Below are 21,316 nucleotides of genomic sequence, written 5' to 3' on the forward strand. Positions count from 1 at the left end.
GTGATTCTTCTGCCACTTCTATCTGTTTATATGCGTTTGATAAGTCTACTTTTGAAAACATCATGCCTCCATTCAACTTATGGTATAGATCATCCATACGTGGCATTGGATATTCTGGATTTTCAAGGTACTTGTTCACTGTGACTTTAAAGTCCCCACAAACCCTGATTGATCCATCGGCTTTCTTGACAGGAACAATGGGAGCGGCCCATTCACTATATTCAACACGTTCCAGGATTCCCTCCCGTTCCTCTTTAAGAATTGCCTCCTTCACTTCATCTAGAATTGCATACGGAACTGGCCTTGCTTTGAAGAACACCGGTTTTGTTTCAGGTTTGACGCGCAGTTCAGCTTTAAAATTTACCGCTTTTCCCAGTTCTGATTTGAAAACTGCCTCATGTTTTCTAAGAATTCTTTGTAACTCTGGAGGATATTCATTAAATGAATCAGTTCTGCTTGTTACAATGTTATTGATACACAATGCTTCCCAGTCTAATCGAATATGCGCTAACCAGTCCCTTCCGAATAGTGCTGGTCCGTCACTGTGCACAACATAGAGTGGTAATCTTTTAATCCTTTGGCCCTGATACTGAACGTTAACATAACATATTCCTATTACTGGTACGTTGTCTCCAGTGATTGTTTTCAGAACCATGTTGCTAGGTTTTAGCTCCACATGCTTCTTTAGATGACTGCGATACATTCGTTTTGGTATCAAAGAAACTGCCGCACCAGTGTCTACTTCCATCTCCATTCGTTTTCCATTTAATAAGACAGCTACCATTATCTCAGGAGTTTTTGTACGTCTTCCAGGCTGTTTTTGAACTTTTCCTATTGTTCCATTGGATATTTTGTTGCGAACGTTTCTAATTCGAACATGACTGATATCGGTATAATCAGATTCTGAACTTGAATCCGTGTCAGAAACAGTGACTGACTGTGCATGTTTCACCTTTGATGACCTCTTCTCCTTTTTCCCGTACTTGAAGTTCCGTTTGTCCTTCGGAGCATGATCCCCGGGAGCAGCCGTACATTTCTTTCGCAAATGTCCCCTTTTGTGACATATGCTACATTCTGTTTCTTTGTAAAAACAGCGATCAGGACGGTGGTTATTTCTGCCGCAACGCCAACATTCTCTTATTCGTTCGGACGTTGGTTTCACCACTTTAACTTCCTTGGATTCGGATGAATGGATGTTCTGTACTTGTTCCTCAGCCATTTCACAGCTCATTGCAATTTTGAATGCCTTTTCGAGTGTAAGGTCTGTTTCACTGAGTAGCTTCCGTTGAGCAACACGATTGCTAAGTCCTATCACAAACATGTCCCTTAAAACTTCATCCAAAAAACCTTTGAATTCACATTTTTCTGCCAACTTCCTTTGTTCCGTGACAAACTGAGTGACCGATTCGCCATCTTGCTGTTTACGTTGGTAGAATCTATATCTCTCAGCGATGACAATCGGCTTTGGTGTTAAATGCTCGGATATGAGTTTTGTCAGTTCCTGGAACGTCTTCTCAGCTGGTTTGTTTGGAGCAAGCAGTGTCTTGATAAGTCCATAGGTCTTTGGCCCAACGACTGTTAAAAACAAAGCTTTTTTCCTGTCATCTTCGATGTCATTTACAAGACAAAACTGGTTGAAACGTTCAATGTAATCATCAAAGTCCTCTTCGGTTTGGTACTCAGTGATATTTCCAAGATACCGCGCCATTGGTAGTTTATCCTCGTCGCCACTTTTATATATTAAGGCTGGGAGAGAACAAAGATCAGGTCTTCACTTGAGTACGTTTATTTTCCAACTGACTTATACAGCTCAACATGTAAGTAGAATACACCAATTAGCACACTACTGAGTTACACCCTGATCAATTACCACAACTACCAGTTATATATAATTAGGCTTAGTGGTAAACATACGCAATAAAAACGATCGAGAGAAAGTTACTTGGTACGGCTTTTGACAATTTTTCTGAAATGGGTTAAACAGACATCATCGAATTGAGAAACTACACGGCAAACCCGAAGTTTCTTTGGGTGATACTTATCAATGAAATCAACCACGTGTTGATGTTATGCTAACATCTCTTTCATATCAACAGAACTTAAGATGTGTTCTACCTCTTCGATGTCCTTCCGCTCACTCAACTGCGCTTGGAACTCATCATGCTGCATAGCATGCAGCTCATTGAGTTCCTCGGTGGTGAGCTCTTCATGATGCTCCTCGACAAGTTCAGACCCATGGAATTTCCAAAGCATACAATCTCTTCTACGTCCTCCTCTACGGCAAGCACAGGTTCAGGCTCGGGTCCAAAACCTTCAAAATCTCTAGGAGAAACAGCATCAGGCCAAAGCTTCTTCCAAGCTGAATTCAGTGTCCGTCGAGTCACTCCCTCTTAAGCCTGATCTATGATATTCAAGCAGAGCACGGTATTGAAATGGCTCCTGCAAATTCACGCAAAGTTAAGTTGGTGCTTTGCGTGACATTAAAGCGCTGCTTAAATAAGTGCTTGGAGTAGAGCTTCTTAAAATTAGAGATGACTTGCTGGTCAATGGGCTGGAGGAAAGTGGTGGTGTTCGGTGGAAGGTATAAGACTCTGATGAACTGGAACTGGTCGATCATATCATCTTCGAGTCCTGTTGATTGAGCGGGAGCATTATCCAGGCAAAGTAAGCACTTTAAAGGCAAATTCCTCTCCTGAAGGTATTTCTTGACAGCAGGGTCGAAAACTTGGTTTACCCTTTCAACAAAGAAATGCCTAGTAACCCATGCCTTAGAATTAGCTCGCCAGAAAACATGCAGCATGTCCTTATTGACTATATGTGCCTTAAATTCCTTAGAGTTTTCGGAATGATAAACCAATAACAGCTTTATTTTGCAGTCCCCACTGGCATGTGCACATAGGGCAAGAGTCAATCGATCCTTCATAGGCTTATGTGCAGATATTTTCTTCTCTTCGGCGGTGATGTATGTTCGACTAGGCCTCTTTTTCAAAAACAGACCGGTTTCATTACAATTGAAAACTTGCTGGTCTACGTAACCTTCATCCTCCGTGATCTCCTCAAACTTCTTAACAAAATCATTAGCAGCCTTGGTATCCGAACTTGAAGCCTCTCCATGCCAAACAACTAAATGAATCCCAGTCCGTGTCTTAAATTTCTCGAACCAACCACGAGACACCTTGAACTCCTCTGTTGTTGGATCGGTTGAACTCTCCCCCGCGTCACCATAAGAGCACGCCGCCTTCAAGTCCCAATAGATAGCGTTGGCCTTCTCGCAAATGATCATTTCAGTGATCGTATGGCCACCAATATCTTTGTTCTTTATCCATATAAAAAAAGGCATTCCATCTCTTCCAGGGTAGGGCTACGACATTTAGAAATGATGGTGATCCCTTTCGATGGTTTGACTGCTTTAATTGCTGTCTTTTGTTTGATGATCGTCGAGATTGTAGACATATTCCGGCAATATTGTTTAGCCCAATCACTCATATGCACAGCGCGCTCATGTTTTTCTAAAATTTCATGCTTCTGTTCTGATGTAATCATTGCCTTCTTCATTTTCTCTCAACTACTACTTCCTGTACCGAATCTAAGCTTCTTAGGACCCATGATTATACGTAAAATAAAAAAGGAAACATAAGAAAAAGGAGATAATAAACACTGTTAATAACGGACCAAACTGAGGACAACCACACGATTCGCACCAGAACAGAGAACTGACTGAGATGACGATGAATAACGTCCCTCCGACGTGCTGCTGTCTACCGGCGTAAACAAGAAACTACGATCGATGCTTCGAGAAAATTCTACGCGTATGATCTACGTCGGATGTTGGAGCATGACTTCGGGTGTCCAGACGAAAATTTTATAAAATTTTACTTCGGGGGTTGGTATAATCGTATGTAAAGGCAATCGTATGTAGAGGTTCCACTGTGTGTGTGTGTGTATGTATATATATATATATGTATATATATATATATATATATATATATATATATATATATATATATATATATATATATATATATATATATATATATATATATATATATATATATATATATATATATATATATATATATATATATATATATCCAAAGCACCTCACGCCACTTAGCCTGCTCGCAGGTCAAATACTTCTTGGCAAAATTAACACGATTATATTTCTGGCGGTCGATTAACAGATCGTCATGGATCCTCTCCTGAGCTGTTCTAAGAGAGACGTCATTGAGCACATTAATGTTCTTATCCTTTATTTCTCTAGCTGTTAATGATGGTTCCTTATTTAACTGCCTGTGGATAAGTCGCAATGATATAGGCTTGATCTTCCTAGGCCTCCCACACCGAGGTTTAGGAACAGGAATGGCGTCGGCGTCACCTTCCTCGTAGCGTCGAATCCACCGGTATACAATTCGCTTTGATATATTTTTCTGTTCACATATTTGGCTTAGAGAAACACCTGCCTTATAAAGGTTGATAATTGAGGTTATTACCTCATGCCCTGTATGTTTGTAACCACTCATAACAAACACTAACAACGGCAAAAAAACAACAGCACTCGAGAAACAAAGGGGTCAAGAAGGGGACCACCAAAAACACACAACCGTTCACTACAGAGGCACACGTTGGACTGAAGGGTTGAGCTCTGTGCAGAAGAGAGTTGCCATATAGTACGATAATTTGTGATAATATGTGACAAAACTTCAAATTGCGAGAAAAATTTAGCCCTTTTTATAAATGTAGCCATATATATATATATATATATATATATATATATATATATATATATATATATATATATATATATATATATATATATATATATATATATATATACAAATGTTTTTAGATATATATATATATATATATATATATATATATATATATATATATATATATATATATATATATATATATATATATACAAATGTTTTTAGATATATATATATATATATATATATATATATATATATATATATATATATATATATATATATATATATATATATATATATATATATATTCCCGGCCTGTCACAAGCTCTCGTCTTTGTGTGATTTCGCCTGGGGCTCTGATCCCGAGGTCGTTAAGAGAATCCAGACATTAACGTATCAAAAAAATATATGGCTTATTTGAATATGAAAAATTCGTCTAAATGTGCAAAATTTATCATTAATCGAATGCCAAGTAACAAACTACCAATTAGCTACGATGGTGAAGATGGGTTGATTTCAATTCTAAGTACAAAACACCTGAATTTGACAGGTATAAGTACAGAAGAATTGTCATTGACTTCTATCTTTCTTCGTGTCCAAGTGGTTCAGTCACTGTCTATACAAGCTTGCCGGACCAGGGTTCGATTTTGCGGCAGGTCACAAGCTCTTGTCTTTGTGTGATTTCGCCTGGGGCGCTGATTCCGAGGTCGTTAAGAGATTCCAGACATTAATGTATCAAAAATATATATGGCTTATTTGAATATGAAAAACATGTCTAAATGTGTAAAATTTATCATATATACATATATATATATATATATATATATATATATATATATATATATATATATATATATATATATATATATATATATATATATATACATATATATATAACGGATTTTGAGCGAAGCGAAAAATCTATTTTTGGGTAAGATAGCCATGTCGTCCTGATGGAAGTTCCTTAAAGGCAGCTTCCTAGGGTATATTACAACTACGGCGATATTCCCAGAGAATTTACCTTCAGGTACCCAGAATTCTAACTCCTGGAGCGAGTATCCCTAAAAAGACCTTAGGGATATCGTAAATATCAGTGGACGTATTCTTGACACGCCTCATAGCAATCTATACCCCGAATAGAGTTAACACTTCATAGGGGTAAAATGGCAAGAAAACGAAAACGATAAGAAAGGGGGGAGCCGTTCATAAGGCATCCCTCCTCCCCGTTTCGAAAGCGTGCCCTGCGCCGCTCACGGCGCCATCTGTATTCCTTGTAGCGATACACGAGGTGCTACAGATACTGTATGTAGGGAGGGGTCCTACTATCCTTTTCACTCTTATTTATTTATTTTATTTTTGAAAAGGAGCAGGGCGGGTCCATCAGGACGACATGGCTATCTTACCCAAAAATAGATTTTTCGCTTCGCTCAAAATCCGTTTTTTGGGCTCAAGCCATGTCGTCCTGATGGAAGTATACCAGAGCATTACTGTATCTGTGGATTCTCAATACGTGCCGTACTCCTCAAGAATGTTTCTTAGTCAACTCGACTGACAGACCTAAGATGTTACCGTTAAACATCTTTTCACTAATCATAAGCCATGAGAGTGCTTCCTGCCCCCTACAGGGAGGAGTCCTACTAGACTCTAGAAACGAACGAAGAGTACATATACCTATGTATGAATCACTCGCCAGCCAGTACCATATAGTGGTCTCACTCTATATGAAGTAAAGCGAAGTCTTACGGGACTACAGTATCCAAAAGAAAAAGTCCCGACCAGCACCCTGGTCGAAGTAAAATTAGACAAAAGGTTATATCTGCGTAGGATTAAACTTGCTGCTACCACCATCCTCAGAAAGGGGTGGAGTCCTTATTGCTAAGGAAAGTATAAACCAGTATAATCCAGGCTTTGCATTAAGGAATAGGCTATTATAGATATCCCCGATTAATATACATAGGCTAAATGCTCAAAAAACAATATGAAATCAAAAATAGGTGAAGGAGACGCAAGGTTCCCGAGAACAAGTTTATTGAGAAACAATAAATAGACATGGTCACCATAAATATGTACATATGCTAGGTGGATGACCAACAATTTACACAAGTACTGTAGTGCATGGATGAATGATTATCTGAAAGAAAACATATGTGTCACTTACACATACCCCGGTATCAAACTTAACGTCCATGTTACTACTTTGCTGACAATAGCGTTGGCAAACGCTTGGCACACCTGTCTGTACTTGTGCTACCATCACCATAACGTTGGAACAGTCACTGTGGGCTCTGAGAGCCTTCACTACCAGTTATATCAACGCATATAACTAACCAATCACCCAAGAATCCAAGTCCCAAATGATTCCGCTGTTCCTCGCAGAGTTAAACAGCAGGGTTAACGACGCAACCAACTGCTACCACAGACCTCTTTAGCTGCTCCACTTGCTTAGCATAGTGGCGAAAGAATACCCTGGAAGACTTCCAGCCAGTGTATGAACGAAGGTGTTCAAAATCCATAAAGTTAAAGAAGTTTAATGATGAAGCAACTTTCCTCGGATCATGACCTGCGGGTGAACTGTCAGGATCCGCACTGCGAATAAAATATGTAATTTTCGCCCTAAGTTGATTTAAAGATAAATTCGAGCCCGATGTTTCTCCTCTGAATAGTTGTCCCCCATGGAAGTCTGAAGTTCTACGAAGATAGACCTTAAGGCATTCTACGGGACATAGAGATGCATCTTCTTTCAGAGGGCAGATTCTCCAGGGACCCCACCTGTTGGTGGGCAACTCGTTCTTAGCGAGAAACGTAGGGTCCGGAAACAGGTTCAGTTCTCCCCCATCCAGGAACTGAACTCGGCCCTCCTCTCTCGAGAGGGCCACAATCTCACTAACTCTGGCCCCAGAAGCAAGGGCAAAAAGGAAGATCACTTTTTGAGTCAGGTCCTTCAACGCACATTCCTCATTATCTAGTAATGAGGCAAAATGAAGGACTTTGTCTAACGACCATGAAATAGGCTTTGGAGGAGCTGATGGTCTAAGCCTAGCACAGGCCTTTGGGATCTTATTAAACATCTCGTTAGCGAGGTCTACCTGGAAGGCATATAGAATGGGTCTTGTTAGAGCTGACTTACATGTAGAAATTGTGTTCGCCGCCAGCCCCTGTCCGTGGAGGTGAATGAAGAAGGATAGGCAGAACTCCGTAGAGATCTCGTGCGGGTTCTTATCTTTGACAAAGGCTACCCATTTCTTCCATGCAGATTCGTACTGCCTCCTAGTAGACTTACACTTGTATTCTTCCAGGAAGTCGATACTATCTTTCGAGATTCCGAACCGTTTCTTCACCGCTAGGGAGAGAAAATCATGAGCTGCAGGGTTCGGGTTTTCTGTAATGAAGCGAAGACAGTCGACTTCTGGACTTGCTGGGACAGAACTGGGTCCGGGAGTGGTAGAAACCTCAGTCGTAGTTCCAGAGCTAGAGGGAACCATACACTGTTCGGCCACTTGTGGGCCACTATTGCTGCTACTCCCTTGAAGGATCTCAGTTTGTTGAGGACCCTCAACATCAGATTGTGAGGGGGAAACAGGTAGATCCTGGACCATCTGTTCCAATCGAGGGACATCGCATCTATTGCTTCTGCCGAGGGGTCCACGTATGGGGACACATATTTCGGCAGCTTCTTGTTGTCCTTCGTCGCGAAGAGGTCTATCTGCAGTTCTGGGACTTGTCTCAAGATGAAAGAGAATGATCCTGCGTCTAGGGACCATTCTGTCTCTATCGGTGTCACCCTGGATAGAGCGTCCGCGGTCACATTCCGGACTCCTTGAAGGTGAACTGCTGACAGGTGCCACTTCTTCTTCTCCGCCAGTCGGAATATGGCTAACATTACCTGGTTGAGAGGTGGGGATCTCGATCCCCGCCGATTCAGACATTTCACAACCACCTCGCTGTCCAGTACCAACCTTACGTGGATCGAGTGACGTGGGGATACTTTCTTCAGGGTAAGAAGTACTGCCATAGCTTCTAGAAAGTTTATGTGAAAGGTCCCAAATAGCTTGGACCAGATCCCTTGCACTTTTTTCCGATGGGAGTGACCCCCCCACCCTACCTTTGAGGCGTCTGTGTGGATTGTCACTGACGGGGGGGGGGGTGGCTGAAGAGGTAGAGACCTCTTTAGACGACTGGCTTGAGACCACGGTCTGAGAAGAGAACGTAGTCGAAGTGGGACCGGTCTCTTCAAGTCCCTTCGCTCTTTCGATGCAAAGGTTCTCCATACTCCCGCTGCATCTTTTAACTGTGCTCTTAGCACTGGGTCTGTTACTGATGCAAACTGAAGAGAGCCCAAAACCCTCTCTTGTTCGCGTCTTGATATCCTCTCGGAACCTAGAAGTCTCCTGACAGACCCCGCTATTTCCTTCCTCTTTGACCTCGGGATGGAAAGACGGTGTGACACTAGATCCCAGGGAATTCCCAACCACTGGAACCTCTGAGCTGGAGAAAGACGAGACTTCTTTCTGTTGATCATGAAGCCTAGATATTCCAGGAACTGAATCACTTGTAGGGAAGCTTGCAAGCATTCTGCTCTGGATGCTGCCCACACCAACCAATCGTCCAGGTAGGCTACTACCTGGAACCCTTTTAGGCGTAACTGTTTGAGAGCTGCGCTCGCAAGCTTCGTAAAGATCCTTGGGGCTATGTTTAGTCCGAAGGGCATCGCCCTGAAAGCGTAAAGTTTTTGTTGTAGCTTGAATCCTAGGTAGGGGGAGAGACGACGACTTATTGGAACGTGCCAATATGCGTCTGACAAATCGATGGAGACGGTATATGCCCTCTTGGGCAGTAAGGCCCTTATGTGTTGTAACGTTAACATCTTGAACTTGTGGTTCACTATGAACTTGTTGAGTGGTGACAAGTCCAGAATGACTCTGAGTTTCCCCGAGTCTTTCTTGGGAACACAAAACAGCCTCCCTTGGAACTTGATGGACTTTACCCTCCTGATCACCTTTTTCTCCAACAGATCTTGGATGTACTCCTCCAAAACGGGGGTGGAGTGTTGGAAAAATTGAGGGCACTGGGGCGGAGTACTGTACCAACTCCAACCCAGTCCATTTTTGAGAAGGCTGTGGGCCCAGGGATCGAAGGTCCAGCGATCCCGGAAATACTGAAGTCTCCCACCTACCGGCGACACTTCACTTTGACTGCCCTGCAGTCTTGCCTCCCTGGCCGCGACCACCTCTGAATCCTCGTCCCCTAGAGGGGCGTCTTGATGACCCTCTAGCTGCTCCTCTGGGTCTTGCACGAAACGTGGTCGACTGTCCCTCGAACACGGGATTGAATGCCGGGGAAGCTGATGACATGGCTTGGGGAACCCATTGGAAGGTGGTCGGGGTCTGGGCTACCAGTTGTGGAACCGGAGGCAAAGCTGGCTGCTGCTGCTGTTGTCTTTGCGGTTTGAAGGACTTGGCTGGACGGGAGGAAAACCTTGACTTCTTCGCCTTTCCTTTCGGCTGAGGGCCCTCATCCGGAGAAGACTTCCTCTTAAGGGACAGGCCCCACTTCAGGAGAAGATTGCGGTTCTCAGTGGCTGCCTTGTCCACGATCTCTTTGACCACGTCCTTGGGAAAGAGATCTTTACCCCAGATGCTGGATGAAATTAGCCTCTTGGGTTCATGCCTCACTGTGGCCGAGGCGAACACAAACTCCCTACAGGCCCTCCTTGCTTTAACAAAGCAATAGAGGTCCTTGGTTACTGTGGCCAGATGGATTTTGGCCATAACCATGAACATCTCTGGCATCTTGGGGTCGCTAGCCATCGTCTCCATGTTGGTCTGGAGAGACATCGAGGCTGCCAGGCGCTCCTTTGTGTCCAATTCCCTCCGTAGAAGGAATTCCGACAACTTGGGAAGGTTTTCGCCGAACTGCTGTCCTGCAATGTCGGCTTCCAACTTCCCAACCGAGAAAGTAAGGTGCACCTCCTTCCAGTCCTTATTGTCCATTGGCAATGCCAACGATAGAGGTTTACATTCCTCCAAAGACGGGCACGGCTTGCCAGCTTCAACCGCCTTGATGACGGCCGCGAACCCCTTTTGCATAAAGGGGAAGGCCCTAGCCGGGGAGGATACAAAGGAGGGGTGCTTCTTACTCAAAGCGGCAACCTTTGAGTTTGAGAACCCCCTCTCCTTTAAAGCAGCTGTCAAAGTGGCTTGAGCCTTGGAGTGATCCAGGATAATCACCTCCTTTGGTTCCGTCTCCTCCTTCGAAGCCGGCTCCTTCTTCAAACGGACATAGCAGTCCGGGTAGGCCCCTCTACTGGGCCAGAATTCCACCTCCTCAAGGGGAACTGAGCCCAGTTTCTCCGACATGACGATCTTCCCAATCGTCATCGGCATGTGCTCGGCATATCTCCACGGGTTGGCATCCGAGCACAGAGGAAGGTCCTTAACGTTGAGCTTCTTTGGAGGTCCACGTGATGCTGTGATCTTCTGCATCTGGAGCTCCAAAGTAGCGGCCTTCTGATTATTCTCCCTCTGCATCTGTTGGATCATACCAACGATGGAAGAGAGAGCCTGTCCAAGCTCTGCTGGAAGAGCGGACGAGGTAGAGGGGATAGGTTCAGGGACCTGAACCGGCACGTCTGATGATACGGGAACCTCTTCCTCCACGGCAATAGGATCTCGATCCTCCTCCTCGCCCTCTGCGAGGAGATCCTGCTCCGCACGATCGGACAAGTCGGACATCTTGTCGTCCAACTGGATGTCCTGCATGGCGTCAGCGACATCCTCCTCCACTGGAATCTGGATCAGAGGGATCTCCGGCCGAGGCTGGGGAACAACAGCATCAGGGGAAGCCTTGGGAAAAAGGTATGCCCTCATCTTCTCGTTAGGAAGATAAGGTCCAGTGGTGTTTTTCTGAAAACCCCTTACCCATAAGCGAAGCCTCTCCCTCGCTGCATCTCTTGACTCCGCCGACCTAGGGGATTCAAAAGCCTCTGATAGCAGGTTAGTACATACAGCACATACCTGCGGATCCCAGTAACGATGGTCATCATTGGAGGCTGCACAAGCCGCGTGCCTCCTACACGAGGCATGTCCGCAAAAGTTCTTACTGCGGACATTGCAGAAGACACTATCACACTTCGGATGCTCCTCCTGTAAAAGAAGAAAAATTTCCATGAATATCAAGTGAATTTCAATTCACATGTAACAAATGAGTATTCAACAAGAATAAGGGAAAGACACCTACTTGTGAAACCCACACAAACACCTGTGGAAGCCCACCAGCCAAGTCACATAGTTAGTCTTTACTAGAATAACCAGAGAACGTATTTCCAAAGGAAATTAGGTGTAGCTCACACCTAAGGTAAAATATTACCATTCCGGCCAGGGATAAAAGAATTATCTTTTATCCTTGTAAGGCGACACCAGGTGATTGTACCAGTAACACAAGTAAGATAAAAAAGACAGTGTTGTAACCTACTACATCATGAACTCCCTTGGTTGAATATACCACCAAGAGAGGACTGATACAGTACCTGAGGGTGGTGTGCCAGCCGGCTATTGCCGATCAGCACCCCCCCCCCCTGTTTTTCGAAAGGTAGATCTCAAGTACACAACATCAGATCACCTTTATTGGGGAGAACTCCAGATCCCATGCCTGAACCGGCCGGCAGTGGTTGCCGGACCGTAGCCACCCGGTTTGCACTGCGTTGCCGGCCATCATTCTTAGTGGCCGGCTGACTGGGCAGTGTCGCAGGCCGGCAGGCAGCAGTAAACAAACCCTGCCGGCTGGCCCCCACACTAGGCAGCGCTCGGCTGCCGGCCCCACTTGTAGTGGCCGGCAGATGAGCAAGAGACCGGCCGGCAAAGGTATACACCCAACGCCGACCGACAGCAAGAGAACTGGAGAACACCCCTCCCCACCGACGGCCGGCCTGTAGGCCGGCAGACGGCAAGGACAACACATACTAAGACAATAGAATGAGTGCCGGGTTAAGAGACTATGATTCTCTGGGCCCGGCACCCGAAAGAGTGCCGAAAGGAAGGGGAGACACTAAGTCAAGCTTCCTAACCGCTGCCTACTGAATCTTCAGACGGCAGCGAAGGAGGGACCAAGAAAGGACCGGGCAGCACTCGAAGAAATGGTCTCTGCCGGTCGGCACACTTTGCCGGCCGACAGGAGACCACGTCAGTTCCTCATCCCAACCTAGGCTAGGCAAGGATGCAGACGACTGACACAAGGAACGGAAAAAAGAAGGGAAGGACAGAGGGTCCTAACCAACCTTACCTTAGTTAAGGGTCATTCCCAACTAAGACAGTTCATCTCAGTTAGAGAAAGACCCGAGAGGGAGGCCGGCACTACTGGCTGCCTCCCAAGAACCACGGCAAGGAAGGAATTGCCTTTCCAGAAAAGGGAACATATCCCGAGACCGGAACGGCAATAGGACAGTCTGATGAGTCACCGAGTAAAGGGATCACTACTGGAACCCAACAAGGTGGACCAAGGGGATAACCCTTAATGCCCGAGTCAATCAGCAAGGGAGACTCTGCCCCATGCCAGACAAACCGGGCTCAGACTAAACACTGTTGTACTGTCCCCCTCTGAACCAATACAGTTGGAACGGGAAGGTACAGTACTACTCCAGCATAGATATATTTGAAGATTAATTCAAATAAACCACTAGAGTTAAGCCTAAGGCTTAAACAGAGGGAAAGGGTTTGCCCCTTCCCCGAAGAGAAGGGAGCAAACGGGGAACAGATAATATTATAATGACCTAAGACAACCTAGCCTAGGCACTAAGAGAATCGATTACCTAATTCACCGAAACTCACACCAATACTATCTTGGAAGGTACTCGAAAAGGACTTATATGTATAACGTTGCCTAACGCTTAAAGCAATAAATTCACATTTGGAAGACTAATTATCATGCAGGAAGTACATAGGCCAACAACTAGCCTACGAAGACTAGTGTTGGCAGCCTTGGCAAAACTTCGCCAGGCACACTACTATCGCATCATAACAGAATTCCTAAATAAGCTAAGTAGCTAATATTTAAGCGCAAAGGGGCTGGGAACGTCGCTCTTGCTAACAAATAAATCCTATTCTAGCGAGCGACAGCATCCATGATGCCTCCAGCAGGCAACAGCTCTTGTATCAAAGATAACTCTTTTAATTACTTTAATTTTAACCAAGAGCCTACATTTATACATAAAAGAAATAGTACTCAACTTATCCGAGGCAGAAGAAGTTGGAGAAAGCATTATTAAGCGAGAAAATTCCAAGATTGGGTAGAAACAGGGAAAACACACCGAGTCGTAGAGCTACGCAAAAAGGAATACAGATGGCGCCGTGAGCGGCGCAGGGCACGCTTTCGAAACGGGGAGGAGGGATGCCTTATGAACGGCTCCCCCCTTTCTTATCGTTTTCGTTTTCTTGCCATTTTACCCCTACGAAGTGTTAACTCTATTCGGGGTATAGATTGCAATGAGGCGTGTCAAGAATACGTCCACTGATATTTACGATATCCCTAAGGTCTTTTTAGGGATACTCGCTCCAGGAGTTAGAATTCTGGGTACCTGAAGGTAAATTCTCTGGGAATATCGCCGTAGTTGTAATATACCCTAGGAAGCTGCCTTTAAGGAACTTCCATCAGGACGACATGGCTTGAGCCCAAAAATATATATATATATATATATATATATATATATATATATATATATATATATATGTATATATATATATATATATATATATATATATATATATATATATATATATATATATATATATACACATATATATATATTTATATAACGGATTTTGAGCGAAGCGAAAAATCTATTTTTGGGTGAGATGGCCATGTCGTCCTGATGGAAGTTCCTATAGGGTAGCTTCCTAGGGTATATTACAACTACGGCGATATTCCCAGAGAATTTACCTTAAGGTACCAGAATTCTAACTCCTGGAGCGAATATCCCTCGTGAAAGGGATATCGCGACATATCAGAGGACGTATTCTTGACACGCCAAATGGCAATCTGCACCCCGAACAGAGTTTTCGTATCGCAGGGGGCAATTGGCAAGAAACGAATTCGGGAAAGAAAAAGGGGGAGCCGCTCCCAAGGCTCCCCATCTCCCGTTTCGTAAGCGTGCCTGGCGCCAATCCTGGCGCCATCTGTATTCCTTGTAGCGTACACGAGGTGCTACAGATACTGTATGTAGGGAGGGGTCCTACTGCCCTTTATTAGAAAGGCAAGGGCGGGTCCATCAGGACGACATGGCCATCTCTCCCAAAAATAGATTTTTCGCTTCGCTCAAAATCCGTTTTTTGGACTCAAGCCATGTCGTCCTGATGGAAGTATACCAGAGCATTACTGTATCTGTGGATTCTCAGAACGTGCCGTACTCCCCGGAGGTAATTTTTCCCGGTCGACTAGACCTTAAGACCTAAGATGTTACCGTTATACATCTTTTCAACTAACTATAAACCATGTTAGAGCTTCCTGCCCCCTACAGGGAAGAGTCCTACTAGACTCTGGAAAAGTCTCGAAGAGTACATATAGCTATGTATGAATATCAGGCAAGCTAATATAGTGGTCTCACCCTATATTAAGTAAAGCATAGTTTGTAAAGAACCACTGCGTCAATATGAAATATCGACCAGTTATCCGCGCAATACTTGTATTGGACAAAGGTTTATATCCGCATAGGAAGAAACTAATAAAACCGCCCTCGTCCCCTTATGGGACTGAGTCCTCCCATTAGGGGAATCATAAACCAATGCAACATAGCTTGCATAAAGGAACAATTCTATTAGAATTTTCCCAGATAAGGTACATAGAATAAATGCTCAATTATACCAATAAATTTACACAGGTGAAAGAGATGCAAGGTTCTCAAGAACAAGTTTATTGACAGACAATAAATAGACAGGTTAACAACAATTATATATGTATATATAAAAAGAGGATAACCCAAAACTTCAAGCATAAGTATGATAGTAAACAGAACTTGTTTATCTGAAAGAAAAAACATTAAATGCCACTTTTTTTAAGATACCAAGGTATCAAGTCATAAAAGTCTGTATTACAAATCAATTACAATAGCATTAGAAACGCTCGGCACACATGTCTGCACTTATGCTAGGTTCACCTTTGGAAATGGAACAGTCTATATGGGCAACTCAGGGCCCTCATTTAGTTTGTAGTACAGTATGTAACTACACACTCACCCTGGAATTAATCGTCCCAATTAAAGCCACTGTTCCTCGCAGAGTTAAACAGTAGGGTTAACAACGCGACCCACTGCTACCACAGATCTCTTTAGTTCCTCTACTTGCTTCACATAGTGGCGAAAGAACACTCTGGAAGACTTCCAGCCAGTGTATGAGCGGAGATGTTCAAAATCCATACAATTAAAGAAATTTAAGGATGAGGCGACTTTCCTCGGATCGTGACCTGCAGGTGTACTGTCAGGATCCGCTCTGCGAATAAAATATGTGATTTTCGCTCTGAGTTGATTCAGAGATAAATTTGAGCCTGATGTTTCTCCCCTGAATAGTTGACCACCCTTGAAGTCTGAAGTTCTACGAAGATAGACCTTTAGGCATTCTACTGGACATAGAGATGCATCTTCTTTCAGAGGGCAGATTCTCCAGGGACCCCACCTGTTGGTGGGTAACTCATTCTTGGCGAGAAACGTAGGATCCGGAAACAGGTTCAGTTCTCCCCCATCCAGGAACTGAACACGACCTGCCTCTCTCGAGAGGGCTACGATCTCACTAACCCTGGCCCCGGACGCGAGTGCAAATAGGAAAATAACTTCTTGTGTCAAATCCTTTAACGCACACTCTTCATTGCTCAACAGAGAAGCGAAATGAAAAACTTTGTCTAAAGACCATGAAATGGGCTTTGGAGGTGCTGAAGGTCTGAGCCTAGCGCAGGCTTTCGGAACTTTATTAAAGATCTCGTTACCTAGGTCGACCTGGAAGGCATATAGAATGGGTCTTGTCAAAGCAGACTTACACGCTGAAATCATGTTAGCCGCCAACCCTTGACCATGGAGGTGGATGAAAAAAGATAAGCAGAAGTCTGTCGAGATCTCCTGCGGACTCTTCGCCTTAACAAAGGCCACCCATTTTCTCCAAGATGACTCATATTGCCTTCTAGTAGATTTGCACTTATATTCCTCTAGGAAGTCTATGCTGGCTTTCGAAATCCCGAAACGCTTTCTCACCGCTAGGGAGAGAAAATCATGAGCTGTAGGGTCTGGGTTTTCTGTAATGAAGCGCAGACAGTCGACTTCTGGACTCGCTGGGTCAGAACTGGATGTGGTAGCGGCACAAACTTCAGCTGTAGTTCCAATGCCAAGGGGAACCACACGCTGTTCGGCCACTTGTGGGCCACTATTGCCGCTACCCCCTTGAAGGATCTCAGTTTGTTGAGGACCCTCAACAGAAGGTTGTGAGGAGGGAACGGATAAATCCTGGACCATCTGTTCCAGTCGAGGGACATCGCGTCCACTGCTTCCGCTAAGGGGTCCTCGTACGGGAACACGTACAGGGGCAACTTCTTGTTGTCTTTCGTCGCAAAGAGGTCTATCTGCAGTTCTGGGACTTGATTCAGAATGAAGGAGAATGATCCTGCGTCTAAGGACCATTCCGACTCTATCGGTGTGAACCTGGATAGAGCGTCCGCTGTCACGTTGCGGACTCCTTGAAGGTGAACTGCCGACAGGTACCACTTGTTCTTTTCCGCCAATCGGAAAATGGCCAACATCACCTGGTTGAGAGGTGGTGACCTCGACCTTTGTCGATTCAAGCATTTCACAACTACCTCGCTGTCCATCACCAACCTTATGTGGATCGAGTGATGCGGGGAGACTTTCTTTAAGGTAAGGAGCACTGCCATAGCTTCTAGAAAGTTTATGTGAAAGGTCCTGAATAGCTTGGACCAAGTCCCCTGGACTTTTTTCCGATGAGAGTGACCTCCCCATCCCTCCTTTGAGGCGTCTGAGTGAATCGTCATCGACGGTGGAGGTGGCTGAAGAAGAACCGACTTCTTTAGATGTCTGGCTTGGGACCAAGGCCTGAGAAGAGTACGTAGCCGAAGCGGAACTGGTCTTCCCAGATCTCTTCGCGCGTTTGATGCATAACTTCTCCAAACTCCGGTTGCATCCTTTAGCTGTGCTCTTAGCACTGGGTCTGTCACCGAAGCAAACTGGAGAGAGCCCAGTACCCTCTCCTGTTCGCGTCTTGATATCCTCTCGGAATCTAGAAGTCTCTTGACAGAACCCGCTATCTCCTTCCTTTTCTTCCCCGGGATGGAGAAACGGTGTGACAAAATGTCCCAGTGGATTCCCAGCCACTGGAACTTTTGAGATGGAGAAAGTCGAGACTTTTTTCTGTTGATCTTGAAGCCTAGGTACTCTAGGAACTGGATCACTTGACTGGAAGCTTGCAAGCATTCTGTCTCGGATACTGCCCACAACAGCCAGTTGTCCAGGTAGGCTACTACCTGGATTCCCTTTAGGCGTAATTGTTTGAGAGCTGCGCTCGAAAGCTTCGTGAAAATCCTTGGGGCTATGTTCAGCCCGAATGGCATGGCTCTGAAGGCGTATAGTCTTCGTTGTAGCCTGAACCCTAGGTAGGGGGAGAGTTGACGATTGATTGGGATGTGCCAATAGGCGTCTGACAAGTCTATAGAGACGGAGTATGCCCTCTTGGGCAGTAAGGTCCTTATGTGTTGCAGTGTTAGCATTTTGAATTTGCAATTCACTATGAACTTGTTGAGTGGCGACAAGTCCAGAATGACTCTGAGCTTTTCCGAGTCTTTCTTGGGAACACAAAACAGCCTCCCTTGGAATTTGATGGACTTCACCTTTCGGATCACATTTTTCTCCAACAGTTCTTGAACGTACTCCTCCAGAACGGGGGTGGAGTGTTGGAAAAACCGAAGGCACGGGGGTGGAGTGCTGTACCAGCTCCAGCCCAGTCCATTCTTGAGTAGGCTGTGGGCCCTGGGATCAAAGGTCCATCGATCCCAAAACTTAAGAAGTCTCCCTCCTACCGGTATCATTTCACTTGGACTGCCGTCCTGAGGTCTTGCCTCCCTGACCACGACCACCCCTGAATCCCCTTCCCCTTGAGCGGCGCCTAGCGAGCCTCTGGCTGCTCCTCTAGGCTTTGCTCGAAAGGAAGAAGACTGCCCTTCGAACGTTGGGGTGAATGCCGTGGACTGTGTCGACACAGCCTGGGGTACCCACTGAAAAGTGGTCGGGGTTTGTGCCACCATCTGGGGCACTGGAGGCAATGGCAATTGCAGTTGCTGTTGCTGTCTAAGGGGCTTGGCTGGCCGAGACGGTAGCCTAGTCCTCATAGTCTTCCTCTTTGGTTGAGGACCCTCATCCGGGGAAGACTTTCTTTTGATAGCCAGGCCCCACTTCTGGAGAAGGTTTCTGTTCTCCATTGCGGCCCTATCAACAACTTCTTTGACCAAAACGGTAGGGAAAAGGTCTTTTCCCCAAATGTTGGAGGAGATTAATTTCCTTGGCTCGTGTCTCACCGTAGCTGCGGTGAACACGAACTCCCTGCAAGCTCTCCTCGCCTTGACGAAGCCATAAAGGTCCTTCGTCACTGTGGCCAGATGAGTGTTAGCCACCACCATGAACATTTCATGGACCTTGGGGTCACTTGCCATCGTCTCAAGAGTAGTCTGAAGAGACATTGAGGCAGCCAGTCTTTCTTTTGTCTCGAACTCTCTTCGCAAAAGAAAGTCAGACAGCTTGGGGAGGTCCTCGCCGAACTGCCGTCCGGCAATATCAGCCTCCAACTTTCCCACTGAGAACGTAAGATGGACGTCCTTCCAGTCTTTGTGGTCCATAGGCAGGGCCAGCGACAAGGGTTTACACTCCTCCAGGGAGGGGCAAGGCTTGCCGGCCTCGACTGCTTTTAGTACAGCCGCAAACCCTTTCTGTAAAAAGGGGAAGGCTCTAGCAGGAGAGGACACAAAGGAAGGGAGCTTCTTCCTCAATGCAGCTACCTTTGAGTTAGAGAAGCCCCTCTCTTTCATCGAGGATGAAAGTAGAGCTTGAGCCTTAGCATGGTCCATCACTATGACCTCCTTCGGCTCTGTCTCCTCCTTTGAAGCTGGTTCCTTCTTCAGCCGGACATAACAGTCCGGATATGATGCCTTGCTGGGCCAGAATTCCACCTCCTCTAGGGGAACTGAGCCCAGCTTATCCGAGATGACGATCTTTCCAGTCGTCATCGGCATGTGCTCAGCATACCTCCATGGGTTAGCATCTGAGCACAAGGGAAGGTCTTTCACATTGAGCCTTTTCTGGGGCCCATGTGATTCTGCAAGGCACTGCATCCGCAGTTCCATAGCAGCCGCCTTCTCCTGATTCTCCTTCTGCATTTGTTGGATCATTCCAACAATAGAAGAGAGGGCCAGTCCCAGCTCTACTGGGAGACCGGCCGATGTTGAGGGAATAGGCTCCGGAATCTGAACCGGAGTAGCCGACACCTCGTCGACCTCTTCCTCTACGACGTCTGGGGCTTGAACTTCATCCTGGCCTCCTGCCAGGAGGTCTTCCTCCAAACGCTTGTCCACATCAGACATCCTGTCATCTAACTGGATGTCTTGCATCGCGACCGCGACTTCAGCATCCACCTGGACCTGACTTTGGGGGATCTCCTCTTGAGGCTGGGGAATCACTGCATCAGCTGATGCCTTAGGGAAAAGATACGCCCTCATCTTCTCACTTGGAAGATAAGGGCCAGAGGTGTTCTTTTGGAAGCCCCTTACCCAGGTACGAAGCTTCTCCCTTACTATATCCCTTGATTCCGCCGTCCTAGGGGAATCAAAGGCCTCAGTAATCAGGTTAGTGCACACAGTACATACCTGAGGGTCCCAATACTGGAGATCATCCTTGGAGACAGCGCATGCTGCGTGTCTCCTACAAAACTCATGTCCGCAGAGGTTCTTGCTGCGGACGTTGCAGAAAACATTTCCGCACTTCGGAGGGTCCTCCTGTAAAGAGAAGAAATTTCCATGAGTATCAAGTGAACTATGTATCACTGGATATGCATAGTATAGCATAACAATTCAGAAAGGAAAGACACACACTTGTGTTTCCCTCACAACCCATTGTTGCAGCCTTCCAGATAATAAAATCAAATGGTTAATCTCTTCCAGAGTAACCCATGCAAAGTTTCCAGAGGAAACAGGTGGATCTCACACCTAAGCAATGATTTTAAAATCCTGGATAATAGACAGGAAAGAACTCACTTTCCTATCTGTAGGGCAACAGCAAAGGGCTGTGCAAGAAAACACAAAAGTGTTAGAACACACAGTGCTGTACCAAAACCCATACCATAGTTTTCTTTTTACAGTATATGTTATACTGAAGAATACTGGTACAGTATAGGAGGTTATGTGCCGGCTGGCACTTGCCGGCCGGCACACACCGTAACTAGCTTTAAAGTATACTACTTAACAGCTAAAAGGCGGCAGAACGCTGGTTCCAATGCATGTGCCGGCCGGCAGTAACTGCCGGCCGGCAACAGTCAATGTCGGCCGGCAACAGTCAATGTCGGCCGGCAACTACACAA

The sequence above is a fragment of the Palaemon carinicauda genome, chromosome 5 (assembly GCF_036898095.1).
Source record: "Palaemon carinicauda isolate YSFRI2023 chromosome 5, ASM3689809v2, whole genome shotgun sequence".
Taxonomy (NCBI): domain Eukaryota; kingdom Metazoa; phylum Arthropoda; class Malacostraca; order Decapoda; family Palaemonidae; genus Palaemon; species Palaemon carinicauda.